The 12,025-nt window shown below is 41.3% G+C and overlaps 1 pseudogene; it reads right to left on the minus strand.

The window, feature by feature from the left end:
• Window positions 1-2,870: 2,870 nt before the first annotated feature.
• On the minus strand, window positions 2,871-4,296 carry LOC123405162 (annotated as a pseudogene).
• Between the last annotated feature and the right edge of the window lie 7,729 nt (window positions 4,297-12,025).

Genomic DNA, 12,025 nt, shown 5'->3' on the forward strand with positions numbered 1-12,025 from the left:
AGGCGGCCATGATGTCTCCTCTGGTGGATCGCATCGGAGGCACGCTATTGTCGCTCAAGCCGCCAACCTTCAGTGTTCAAACACCCTGTCTCCGCGGTGATCTGGGCCTACTGTGTTGCCATCCTGGCGGCTTCTACTTCCACGTCCCGCTGAGTCTTGGCCATCTCCTCCCGCAGCTTCGCCAGCTCGGCGTTGATTGTTTCCTAGTTCTCTGTTGTTACAGCGATCGCCATGAGTTTGGTTGTCTCTGCTGCCAAGTCTTCCATGACTTGAGCCGGAGCTTTCGACGACCCGCCAGTCTCATTGTTACCCGCCGGGTTTGGCTGAGGCGGTGCCGCCCTCTCCATGTATATGGCGACTTGTCGATGCAGTCCCGTGAAGTCCTCCGAGTTTGCCGCCTATGGTAACCCTCTGGGCTGTCCCTCGTAGAGAGGATAGATTGAATCTGTGTCTCCCATGGATGACTCGTCGTTCGAGTTGACGGGGGTGATCTCCTAGATTACCGACCCGTCTGGTAGGTCGGTTCCCTGCATAAAACCAACGAAAGCGTGGCCACCCCTGACCTGATGTTTGATGGGATGGGCATACCAGGTCGGCTCGACGATGTCGATGAAGGTGTCCGGCTCAGGTACGGGCGCCCCAAACTTGCCGATGAAGACGTGGATCTTGCCGAAGGGGACCATGTATCCATATTCGATTGAATCGGCTTCAGGACCCCACTGCGAGTTGTCAATGTAGTATTTTCTGCGGCGGCTTCTTGTCATGATGCCAACCGCGTAGCTTCCTGACCCTGGAAGGGCTCCCTTTGAGAACTTAACTCCATCGTGCGCTAGCCCCACGGTGGGCGCCAACTGTCGTGGTTTTGTCACGGCGGATGAGGACTTAGTGAAGGAGCCATCGCACCTTGTTGGCGACTCAAAGGGGGTGAGAGGAAGCAAGACTTAGATTTACCCAGGTTCGGCCCCTCGTGTGGAGGTAAAAGCCTACGTCCTGCTTTGTGTATATTGATGGTGGATTCGATTACAAGGAGGGCGTGACTCGCGTGACCTAGCTCTCGATGATTTCTAACTTGATCTATCTATCTCAGAGACTCGCCTTTATACACTACAAGGAATATGCTAATATACGATGCTATTTTTTCGTCGTTACATCGTCACGGTTTTTAACTTACGATGATCTCACGACGAAAAACCAAGCGTCGAAAACGGAGCGTCACAAATGAACAGCAGCGACGTTTTGATAAAAATCGTCGTAACTTTTACGATGATTCTTGGATCGTCGTAACCTTTACGATGATCCTAAATCGTCGTTGGCAATCAAACCCAGTCCTACGTGGAAAAATTACGACAAAATCAAAACGTCATGGTTGAAATCAGCCCAACCCATTTCAATTGATCACATGGGCTGGTTTTATTTTTTGGGGCTTTTCCTTATTGGGCTTCTTTTTGGGCTTTAGCCTATTTACAACCACTTCTATTATTATTTTCGAATTTTTTATCATTATAATTTGGGCCTTGGCCTTTTAGTGTCCAAATACATTTTGTCCAGTTTCAGTTTTGGCCTTTTTTCATTTTTGAATTCCGCAACTTTTTATTCCAGAACTTGGTTTCATTACTATTTGTTGGGCCTTTTCAACCCATATATTTGTCTAATATTAAATCCAACATTATTTCATATTCAAATCAAGAAAACTCCAAGTCGAATTAAAATCATCCATCATATAACATCACATAATACATCTCTCAGGTTTACATAACACAATAACTCATCTGATGAATACATTTTCTTACACGGGAATATAGCAAGAACGGACAAAATTGCACAATAGACCAATGAAACATCTGCTAACAATGAAGTTCATTCCACTCTCCTATGAGACATAGGTTCAGAAATTTTTGTGTTGTGTTGATTTAAAAGTCCCAAGTAGACATCATCAACATCTTCTCACCACTTTCCTAGCAACAAAAAAAGAGACAAAACAAAAAACATTAGATAGTAATATTACACCAGAGCACAGATCAGTAACTTCAAATCACAAAATATATCCATTATACTAGATGTCAGAGTTGTATAAAAGTTGCTAGTTAAAAAACCATTATCTAAAGTTTTATAAAAATCTACAGTAATAAAACAATGACACTACCATAAATAAAACAAACACTGCCACAGAAAATAGTCTAAAACAAACTCCACCATTCGGATAAAAAGCTTCCAAAAAATGTTAGAAATGGAAGAAACATTGGTCGAGAAGATCAATAACAGAATCACTGTGACATGGCAATGGTACGGCAATGCTGCGGTGGACACATGGCATACACATTAGCCAATATCACTTGCAAAATCACCTGAGGGTGAAAAACAGGAGGATTTCATAGGTTGAGGTAGCAAATCTGACAGTCTTAGAGTTCGGGTGTCAAAAATGAACTTTTGATGAGTTTGGGACCAAAAGGTGGACTTTTATTAATGTTATCCGACAGGTGTATTTGCATAAAACACTGATCAGACTAGAGATATTTATGCAAATCAACTAGGGAACTAACACTGATCAGACTAGTGATATTTCTACAAATCAACTGGGGAACTACTGGTGAGTTGTATCAGATGGCTAATACTAGTGATGTGGAATTCATTTTCAACACAAAATCAACTCATCTCAAAGCTTTAGACCATATATAGTGTAATATGCACGGAAGGAATGACATTATTTATTATCATAATAGACTTTCGTACACTAAAAAAGCTAAGCCTATGCCATAATAGAGTCTAGGCTGGTACGTATAAAGTTCTGTACAATGTCCATTTTACATTGTATAGAGGCTGCATCAATTAGTCTGGATAGGAGGAAGTAGCATATATTTAAGAAAAGTAATTTATGTTTCATTATCAGTTGAATTCTCTGAAGTACTGAAAACCGCACTGTACCTTCCACACTAACTGGACAAATTTTTGGAGTGTGCTCGTGCAGCCGCTTTCTTATCTACACACAAATTATCAGACAATCAGTGCACAATTAGTAACTACAAGTCACACTTCTTTATAGCTCATAATCATTATATCTCAATGAGAGCAATCCAATACGGAGTAGCTGGCATGGTTTGCTTGTTATTTAGCTTAAATGTATTCATAAGTTCATTGCCTTGTAATGGATACTAACTCCTACTCATTTTACTTTTACAGAAGACTACATAAGTCTATTGGGACGAGCACAAGATTGTGTTGGAATTGCTGATTGTGGGATCCTTGTCATAAGTCTATTGCGGCGAGCACTGGGATATATAATTCTAATATATGGCTTGCTGGATTTCTTGAGAATTGCGGAACAACTGACTATGGTTGTCCAATGTTTATTTGTGTGGTGACAATAACTAGAAGAAATTACGGGGTATGGACTGGCCATGGCTCTCCAGTGTTTATGGCGTGGTAACAATTTAAACCCAATCAAAAGAGTAAACAGGTCCCAGAAATATCCTAACTTACCAGTTTGAAAACTGCTCCAGTTTTCTACTTTCACCCATTCTTTTTCGCCTGATTCCGACTGCACACAGTTCAGTTTATTAGATGACTAAAATGCTTTGGCTGGTACTCAAGTTATAGACAACAGATCAACTGTTCAATGCTAGAGTGATAACTCGGTTATAACATATCCATATATCCGAGTACATGACTTAATATGTTGAAAAAAAAGATCTAGCCTGACTAAGATGGCAGTGTGCAGAAAATAGAAGTCTAAAACAGTTGTGTAGCTTCATTTTATACCTCCTTCAAAGTATAGTCTTGCATTTTATACCTTACGCAAGTCGAAGTGATTTCTTGGTTTCTCCTACATTAGAGACCTCAGGAACAATTAGCAATGGACAAATAATCCCAGCAAATGACAACAGAAATCAAGCACCAAGAGAATGCCAATCGAAGGACTGGAAGTTTGACTCACACTGGAGATCCCAATCTCTAGCTCAGCCTACAAAAACAGGACCAAAAGATACATCAGAACCTCTGCCACTCTTATGTGTCTCCCAAACAAAACCACTGAAGCAACGCGCTTTCAAAATCCCACGACGTCTGCAGGGAATCCAAGAAGATCGAGGAGGGAAAATCGCTTCCCGGACGGCAGGAAAGACTCGAGATGGAGAAGAACTGAAGGAAGAGGAGATCAGGGGAGGAGCTCACCGCGACAGCCTTGCAGGCGGTGCACTTGTCGCCGATGGCGCAGGCGGAGGCGCCGCCGGCCGCAGCGAGTATGGCGGAGGTCTCGGCACCGACGGAGACGAGGCCGCGGCACCTACCGCTCCAGGGCATGCCCTGCCGTCGATGTTGACGCAGCGCAGGTTGACGACCTAGACGATGGGTCTGATGTTCGTGTCCCCCGCCAGCGCTTCCCCCACACTGTTCGGGGTCAGCCACGCCGACGCCATCGCCTCGCGGTGGACCGGATTCGCGGGAGCCCCGGCTCCGTGGCAGGGTGGGGCGAAGCTACGGGAGAGGGAGGCTACGGAGAGACTGGACCTGGATGTGGATCGAGAGACTGAGGGAGGAGGACTGAAGGGTGTGCCCCACGCGTGCGTTCAGGAAAGGTGATATGTGGAATGGATCGACACTACGGTGTGGACGACTGGGTGCGGACGGCTCAGATCGACTACAGTGGGGGTGATCCGTGGGCTGCCTCCTGATTGGTTCGAAACGTGAGGTTTTTTCAAATTATGCTTTAGTGCTAAAAAGATAGTGTTTTACGAAGCAGCTATCAAAAATATTTTGCAAAATGACATCACTTAAATTTGCACTAATTTTATACCACATTTTATGCATGATAACCAGTTTTTATGCATTTCCATTTCTTTTAGCTAGTTTTGTTCATTTAAAGAAATTTCTGTTGATTCGGTAGGAAGCGGGTCAAATTTTAACTACACGTGCCTCATAGTTTGCTCTTTATTATTTTCAAAAATCATTTGTAGGTACAAATTTAGCTATTTAATCATGAAAACACCAAAAGTTTTGCAAGATTCAACCCCTAGCTATGGACGGGCATGCCCCCGTTTTGACCGCATTCGGAAATGGGCATCAAAAATTGAAAACAAATCAAAAAAATGAAAAACATGCGCATTGTGTCATTTTACGTGACAGCCTTACCAGGAAAAAATAATAAACTTGTAATACGGTAATTTTTTTTAAAAAGTGTTCTCAGAAATGAGCTATCATGTGTGAAGATTCATGGTTTTGAAGCCAAATGATCAATCTTATGGCCACATTCATGGCATAGTTTGTTCAAATGATCTAATATTATGCACAGGGGTGCGTATTGAAATGGCAAACAATGTTTATTAAGGAAGTTTTCATTTTCCTTGTATGTAAAATTCATTTTTCATTTTTCAAGTGTCCAAAATGAGTTTTTTTTTGTGAAGGACCTACCATATATTTGTTACAAAATTGGACCAAATCATTTTTCTAAGATATTAGGACATATTTAATTTACAATTGACCAAATGGTTGGATGTTAAAGGCTTTTATCAACCTCTCGTGAAAAATACAAATTTATGTCGATTCAGTTGGAAGCGGGTCAAATTTGAACTGCAGCTGCATTATAGTTTGCTCTTTATTTTTCCCAAAAATAATTTATAGGTACACAAGTATCTATTTAATCATAGAAACACCAAAATATTTCCAAGATTTAACCACTAGGTAGGAACGGTCATACCTGCTGTTTTGACCGCATTTTCAAATGGCCATGACAAATCCAAAAAATCAAAAAAAATGGAAAACCATCGCATTGTGTCATTATATGTGACAAATTTACTAGGAAAAAAATAAACTTGTAATACTACAATTATTTTTAAAAAGTATTCTTAGAAATGGTCTATCAATGCGTGAAGATCAATGGCTTTCAAGCCAAATAATCAATCTTATGGCCACATTCATGACATAGTTTGTTAAAATGATATAATATTATGCAAAAGGGTGCATATTGGAATGGCAAACAATGTTGATTAAGGAAGTTTTCATTTTCCTTGTATGTAAAAATCATTTTCCATATTTCAAGTGCCCAAAATGATTTTTTTGTGAAGGACCTACCATATATTTGTTTCAAAATTAAATGAGCTAAAATTTGGTGGAGTGAGGCTATATGTTCAGTTTCATCACGTGGTAAATTTTCATCAACTATAAAGCAATATAAAATATAGTTGCTTCATAAAATTAAAATATTACCAGAAACAAAGATTGGATGATGAGCTCACATGGATTCTTAGATGGGGCTAAAATCTTGTGGAGAGCTATGTTTTGGGCACATATAAGATGTGGAAAAAATTCAACTCATTACAATATTCCTATCTAGTACTTCCTTCCCAAAGCTGTTAGCTAAACACAAACTTTGGAAATTTGTTGAGAAAGATTTACTAGGAAAATGGTTCCCAAAGTTTTCATGAGGCGATGATTTGGATAGGAAAGAGTGCCCAAAAAATATGAGGGTAATGAAATAAATAGAAATAGCACTTCCTTCACAAAGTGCTATTCTGAGCAGAATAGGAAAATAAATATTGCTGAATTATTTTTGAACTATGGAAGGAATGGTTTTCACATATTTGAGGAATATATGATCCAAAGTATTTATGAGAATTTTTCGAGACTTTTTGGATTGACAGAATAGTAGGTTGCTTCACAAACTAGGCGGGTTTGGCGCGTGACATAGAATGGATCCACGAGTGACATGTCAACATAGTTAGAACATGTTACGACATTTTTATAATCGTCTTAAAAGTTATGATGATCTCATCTTATGCGGTTATGACGTTTTTGACTCACATCATCGTAATTTATATGTAGATTTGATCCCCTCAAACGGTTTACGACAATCTTGGATGAAATCGTCATAGATTTATGACGAATTCATCAACGACGTCTTAAAAAACGTCATGTATGAGCATATTTCTTGTAGTGATATACAGGTTGAGGCCCTAGGGTTTACAAAGTCCTGGCCAAGTTACAAATCGTTGCCTTCCTTATCTCTAAGTCGCCGTGCACCTCAAGCCAAGGAAAACTCCTTGGCAGCTTATCTTCTTTGTCATCCTTGAACCGCCATCCGGCTCATGGGCTGCAGCGTTCTTCTTACAAGATGTCCCAACATGCCTGATGACCCACAAGTATAGGGGATCAATCGTAGTCCTTACGATAAGTAAGAGTGTCGAACCCAACAAGGAGCGGAAGGCTCTGATAAACGGTTTTCAGCAAGGTGATAACTGCAAGCACTGGAAGTAGCGGTAACAAGTGATGATGTAGCGAGGTGAAACGTAGCAAGTGAAAGGTAACAAGTAGTAGCAATGGTGCAGCAAGTGGCCCAATCCCTTTTGTAGCAAGGGACAAGCCTGAACAAAGTCTTATAGGAGTAAAAATGCTCCCGAGGACACACAGGAATTTCTGTCATGCTAGTTTCATCATGTTCATGTGATTCGCGTTTGTTACTTTGATAGTTTGATATGTGGGTGGACCGGCGCTTGGGTACTGCCCTTACTTGGACAAGCATCCCACTTATGATTAACCCCTCTCGCAAGCATCCGCAACTACGAAAGAAGAATTAAGACAACTTCTAACCATAGCATTAAACTAGTGGATCCAAATCAACCCCTTACGAAGCAACGCATAGACTGGGGTTTAAGCTTCTGTCACTCCAGCAACCCATCATCTACTTACTACTCCCCAATGCCTTCCTCAAGGCCCAAGTATGGTGACGTGTTATGTAGTCGACATTCACATAACACCACTAGAGGAAAAGACAACATACAACATATCAAAATACCGAACAAATACCAAATTCACATGACTATTATTAGCATGACTTATCCCATGTCCTCAGGAACAAAAGTAACTACTCACAAAGCATAATCATAATCATGATCAGAGGTGTAATGAATAGCATCAAGGATCTGAACATAAACTCTTCCACCAAGTAATCCAACTAGCATCAGCAACAAAGAGTAATTAACACTACTAGTAACCTTACAAGTACCAATCGGAGTCGCGAGACAGAGATTGGTTACAAGAGATGAACTAGGGATTGGACAGGAGATGGTGCTGATGAAGATGTTGATGAAGATGCCTCCCCTCTGATGAGATGAGTATTGGTGATGACGATGGCGACGATTTCCCCCTCCGGGAGGGAAGTTTCCCCAGCAGGATCGTCCTGCCAGAGCTCTAGATTGGATCTGCTCAAGTTCCGCCTCGTGGCAGCGGCGAAACCACGAAAAAGCTCCCTCTTGATTTTTTCTGGAACGAAACCCTTCATATAGCAAAGGAGGGGGGCCAGTGTGCCGTCAGGGAGCCCACAAGCCCTGTAGCTGCCACCAGGGGGTGGCGGCTACCACGCTTGTGGGGCCCTGGTAGCTCCGCTCTGGTACTTCTTTCGCCCAGTATTTTTTATATATTCCCAAACAATTCCACGTAAATTTTCAGGGCATTTGGAGTTGTGCAAAATAGAGGACTCAGATTTGCTCCTTTTCGAGTCCAGAATTCCAGCTGCCTGAATTCTCCCTCTTCAAATAAAGCTTGCAAAATAAGAGAGAAAAGGCATAAATATGGTACCACAAAGTAATATAACAGCCCATAAAGCGATAAATATCAACATGAAAGCATGATGCAAAATGGACGTATCAACTCCCCCAAGCTTAGGCCTCGCTTGTCCTCAAGCGAAAACCAAGCTCCATAAACATGTCCACAAGTTTAGGGACGAACGTGTCGATAAAACATAATACGGACATGAGGGCATCATGATCACACATAGAACAACAATAAACCATAAAGATTCTTATGGGAAGTAATAATTCCTTCACAAAGCAAAGTATGAAGCAAAAACCTTACCGAGAAGTAACAAACAACAGTCCAATGTCATTGAAGCAATTGCAATTTATCATAACATCAGAAAGAGTCAAATAAGAGCTTGTAAGGCAAACCCACATACTCAATCATCTCTTTTATTTTCCCCAATTGTTACAACTCACGTGGTACTCATGGTATCAAAGTTTCAGCTGGACACAGAGGAAGATAGGGGCTTATAGTTTTGCCTCCCAACTATTTACCTCAAGGGTAAAGTCAACAATAATAAAGCATAAGTACTCAACTCCAAGTTGATATATGAATATAGATCTTTCCCAAACATGTGACGGTAGCCAAGACAAAGGCAAAAATAGGGAATTGGTGAAGATCACCATGACTCTTACAAGGGCAAAAGGTAAAGGTACAAGATAGGCCCTTCGCAGAGGGAAGCAGAGGTTGTCATGCGCTTTTGAGGTTTGAATGCGTGTCCTCTTAGTGCGGATGAATGTCACTTTATATTGCCTCCTGTGATAAAGAACTTTATTATGCAGTCTGTCGCTTTTATGTCTTCCTCATCACAGGTTCGTACAAAGTTTATGTTCCACACACTAATAGATCGTACATATTAGAGAGCAATTTTTATTGCTTGCACCGATGACAACTTACTTGAGGGATCTTATTCAATCCATAGGCAGGTATGGTGGACTCTTGTGGCAAAACTGGGTTGAAGGCTTATGGATGCACAAGTAGTATCTCTACTTGGTGCGGGAGTTTTGGCTAATATGATGTGGAAGCAATCGTCACATGCTAAGGGATCTCTAATCATATAACATTGTTTGGAACCAAGCAAACACAATTCGTTATGTTGTCTTCCTTGTCCAACATCTACTCCTAAGCATGTAATAGTTTGGTGAGTGCTCACAATTGTAAAAAGTGTCTAAGATGATATATTTATATGTGAACCTCTCTTTCCTTATTACTTCTTATTAATTGCAACAATAACTGAGGTCTATGTTGATTTATTCTCAACAAGTTTCAATCAACATACATGTAATATGTGAAGCTATCACTTCCCCTAAGATCATCTCATGATCTTTCATGCTATCGTTCTTTTCATACTTTTGATCATGACACAAAGCAAAGCCCTTGACTAAGATACTCTTTATTATATAGCTCGCAAGATCGAATACATCGGGGGAGAAACAAGACAAAAGACTCAAACTAAACACTAAAGACTTATTCCACTAAGAGAAGAAATAAAAATTGAAAAGGAAAGAACTAAAACAAAGGTAAAAGCAAAAGATATAAAGGTGATACGATACCAGGGAACTCCCCCAAGCTTGGCAGAAGCCAAGGGGATTGCCCATACCAATGCTTAGTTGTCTTCCTTTGGTGGTGATGGTGTTGGAGTTGTTGAAGCAGTCTGATCCTCCATCTTCCAAGGCATAGGTTCTCCATCATGGCAAGATGAACGACTCGCCGGAATCCTCAAATCTGCAACCAACCTTATTGATTTAAATCTATACTCATACTCACAATTTTGGTTCTGCAGGTCGTAGATCTGGCCCTGAAGTTGGTCAACCCTGTCATAGAGCCTAGAGAGGTGTTTCAATGTCAATGGCATCCATCTTGTGATTGCTGGTGAACTCCGTGATCATCATGTGGTTGGCGTTGAGTCCACACTCCACCATCCCTTGGCACTAGAAGACTTGTGGCTCCATTGCTTCGAGCCTCGTCTCCACGCTTCCGGTCTTCTTAGGCCCCTCGCTCATCTTGATAGATTGAGGTTGTTTCAGCACTTCCGTGAGGTAGGGATTGAAGACCTTCTCGAAGATCTTGTCCTTAGGAGCGTTTGGGGAAGTCATGATGATCTAGATCTTCCACAGAAACAGGCTCGAAACGAAAATAGAGGAAAACTGCGCGATACAGAGATCAAAACCCTCGGGCGTATATATAATGATTTTTTCTCGACTAGAAGGAGTGTTCCACAAGAAAACAAAGTCCGGGAGGCACACGAGGTGCCCACAAGCCCTGTAGCCATCGCCAGGGGGTAGGAGGCGGCTACCAAGCTTTTGGCCGCCTCGTGCGCTCTCCGAACTGCTTTTTATTTTTCAAATTTTCCAAAAATTACAAAATGGAGGAAATTTCCTATTGGAAAGGCTTCGGAGTCCAATTACTTACCGAAACAGATACCTCTTCGTTTTCAGGGTCCGAAACAGGCTGATAAACATCCCTTATGTACTCCTCTAGAGTTATGATATTGATTATATTGGTCTCAACATTTGTGGGAGTACCGGAGATATAATGCTTGATTCTTTGCCCATTTACCACTATAGGAAAATTTCCTTCCGTGTTATTGATTTTGATGGCACCGGAATGATATACTTCCTCGATAACATAAGGACCTTCCCATTTAGAGAGAAGCTTGCCTGCGAAGAATCTTAAGCGAGAACTGTATAGCAGGACATAATCTACTACATTGAAATCTCGTTTCTGTATTTGTTTATCGTGCCATCTCTTAACCTTTTCCTTGAACAACTTGGCATTCTCATATGCCTGGGCCCTCCATTCATCTAACGAGCTGATATCAAACAACCGCTTCTCACCGGCATGTTTGAAATTGAAGTTGAGCTCTTTGATTGCCCAATAAGCTTTGTGTTCCAGCTCAAGAGGTAAATGACATGCCTTACCGTATACCATTTTATACGGTGACATGCCCATGGGATTCTTATAAGCAGTCCTATAAGCCCATAGTGCATTGTCAAGTTTGCTAGACCAATTCTTTCCAGATCTATTGACTGTCTTTTGTAGAATCAATTTGATCTCCCTATTACTCAACTCCACTTGACCACTAGACTGAGGATGATAAGGAGATGCAACTCTATAGTTGACATCATACTTAGCGAGCATCTTGCGGAAAACACCATGAATGAAGTGTGAACCGCCATCAGTCAGCAAATATCTAGGGACTCCAAATCTTGGGAAAATGACTTCTTTAAGCATCTTAATAGAGGTGTGGTGATCAACATTTTTAGTGGGGATAGCTTCTACCCACTTAGAGACATAATCCACAACAACTAAGATGTGAGTATACCCATTGGAACTCGGGAAGGGTCCCATATAATCAAAGCCCTAGACATCGAATGGTTCAATGACAAGTGAATAGTTCATAGGCATTTCCTGACCCTTACTGATGTTCCCTATTATTTAGCATTCGTCACAAGACAAG

Source organism: Hordeum vulgare, chromosome 6H (assembly GCF_904849725.1).
Source record: "Hordeum vulgare subsp. vulgare chromosome 6H, MorexV3_pseudomolecules_assembly, whole genome shotgun sequence".
Classification (NCBI taxonomy): domain Eukaryota; kingdom Viridiplantae; phylum Streptophyta; class Magnoliopsida; order Poales; family Poaceae; genus Hordeum; species Hordeum vulgare.